Source organism: Sorghum bicolor, chromosome 7, assembly GCF_000003195.3.
Source record: "Sorghum bicolor cultivar BTx623 chromosome 7, Sorghum_bicolor_NCBIv3, whole genome shotgun sequence".
Classification (NCBI taxonomy): Eukaryota; Viridiplantae; Streptophyta; class Magnoliopsida; order Poales; family Poaceae; genus Sorghum; species Sorghum bicolor.
Genome location: NC_012876.2, coordinates 18,927,210 through 18,929,971, shown reverse-complemented (window position 1 = coordinate 18,929,971; position 2,762 = coordinate 18,927,210).

Sequence of the window (2,762 nt, the reverse complement as noted above, 5' to 3'; positions counted from 1 at the left end):
GCCATGAAGGCCGAAGAGTTTCTCGCCTTGCAGCAGGGCGACAAAAGTGTCATGGAATACGTGGCAAAGTTTAATCATCTCTCTCAATATGACACAGACCATGTGAACACTGACAGAAAAAAGAAAGCTTGCTTCATGCGTGGTCTAAATACTAAACTTCAGACCATGATGACCACCTGCCAAAATGCTACCTTCTATGAGGCGGTAAATATTGCCATCGCCTCCGAGGAAAAGAATAGAAAGCATAAAGAAGCCAAGAAGAAGGCTGCTTTTTCCTCCTTCTCTGGTCGCGGCCAAAAGCGCCAGAGAATCATTTATCATCCGCAGGGCCACGGACGTTTCCAAGCGCCGTCACCTTATCGTGGTCCTTTCTCCCCTCCACAGTATAGACCAGGGCAGCAGGTATACCCTCGACCTACTGCCATCGCTCTTGCACCACGCCAGCCGAACGCCCCAGGTGTTCGCCCCACTGCTCCGCCCAGCCACAATTACCCTTGTTTCAATTGTGGTAAGCCTGGGCATTTCTCTAAAGAGTGCCCTTTCCCCCGCCAAACCAACCCTACCTTCCAAAGGCCACCTATGGGTCAACCCCAGCCGGGTCAATTCAGGACTGGGATTCAGAAAGGACAACCTGTGCAAAGTGGAAAACCAGCGAAGAAAGTGGGACAAGTCTTCCATACGGAGGTGGAGACGATCCCGGAGGGTGAACCAGTAATGATGGGTACGTTTCCTGTCGCGAAACATCCTGCTTTAATGCTTTTCGATTCTGGTGCATCTCATCCATTCATCAATCGCACCTTTGTGTTAAAGCATGGCATACCATTGGGGAAACACAAGATCATTTTTATATACAGTCGCCAGGAGGACGACTGAGTTCTAAAGAAATGGTTCACCAGATACCCATCGAATTTGGTGGGCATAATTTTCCCACTAGTATGATTGTTCTTAAAGACCAGGAGATTGATGTCATACTAGGCATGAACTGGATGGCACAACGAGGGGTTGTGCTAGATACTTTGCATCGAACCATTAAAATCCCATTGCCCAGTGAGAAATCTTATCTCCTAATCCAGTTAGCCACTCCCAAGCGGACAATTGGGCAAGTTCATGCCACTAATGTGTCGGCAGTTAAATAAATCCCGGTAGTTCGAGATTTTCCGGATGTATTTCCTGAAGACCTACCAGGTCTGCCTCCGGACCGGGATGTACAATTCAGTATAGAATTGAAACCAGGGACAACCCCAATATCTCGAAGGGCCTACAGAATGGCACCGAAAGAGCTGGCCGAATTAAAAACCCAATTACAAGAGCTGTTGCATAAAGGTTTTATTCAGCCCAGTTCTTCTCCATGGGGTTGCCCAGCCTTGTTTGTGAAAAAGAAAGATCAAACATTAAGGCTGTGTGTCGACTATCGTCCCCTAAATGAGGTGACGATTAAGAACAAGTACCCATTGCCCCGTATTGACTTACTATTCGACCAGTTGGCCGGGGCTAAAGTGTTCTCAAAAATTGATTTGAGATCAGGGTACCACCAAATTAAAATTAGGCCGGAGGATGTGCCCAAGACAGCTTTTACAACCCGTTACGGGCTGTATGAATACTTGGTGATGTCCTTTGGGTTGACCAACGCACCGGCCCATTTCATGTACCTGATGAACTCTGTCTTCATGCCAGAACTAGACAAATTTGTGGTCGTCTTTATTGATGACATCTTAATCTATTCCAAGACTAAGAAAGGACATGCTGAACATTTGCGAATCGTGCTAACCCGTCTTAGGGAGCATCAACTATATGCCAAGTTCAGCAAATGTGAGTTCTGGCTGGACAAAGTCCATTTCCTGGGTCACGTGTTATCAGTGGAGGGAGTCGCTGTAGACCCAGGCAGGGTAGAAGATGTGTTGAATTGGAAACCCCCGACTACGGTACATGAGGTCCGTAGTTTTCTGGGTATGGCGGGATATTACCGTCGTTTTATCCTGGACTTTTCAAGAGTCGCCAAACCAATCACGACCTTGCTCAAAAATCAAACAAAATTTGTTTGGTCACCTCAATGTGAGCAAGCCTTTCAGACTCTGAAAAGATTATTGACAACTGCACCTGTCTTAGCCCAGCCAGACATTGAAAAACCCTTTGATGTGTATTGTGACGCATCAGGGATAGGGATAGGCTGCGTGCTAATGCAGGAGGGTCGTGTAATTGCCTATGCTTCCAGACAGCTCAAACCACATGAAGAGAATTACCCGACCCATGATCTAGAACTAGCCGCCGTGGTACATGCATTAAAGATCTGGCGTCATTATCTGTTGGGGAACACATGTCATCTATACACCGATCACAAAAGCTTGAAGTATATCTTTACTCAAGCTGAGCTTAATATACGCCAGCGAAGGTGGCTAGAATTAATTAAAGATTACGACCTTGAGGTGCATTATCACCCTGGTAAGGCAAATGTAGTAGCTGATGCCCTCAGTCGTAAGGCTCACTGTAATTGCTTAACAGTGACGCCTAGGGATATAACTTTGTGCCAAGAGCTAGAGAACTTGGGGATAGAAATGATTTCCCAGGGAAGCCTTGCCAATCTAAAGATTGATTTCAATCTCGAAGCTCAAATCATAGAGGCACAAAAAGTAGACAAAGGCATGAAACATCTTAAAGAGAAGATTTCTAATAGAGCACCCACAGACTTTAAGGTGGATGATGCGGGAGTAATCTGGTTCAAGAACCGGTTAGTGGTTCCAAAGGTACCTGAGCTACGTCAACGA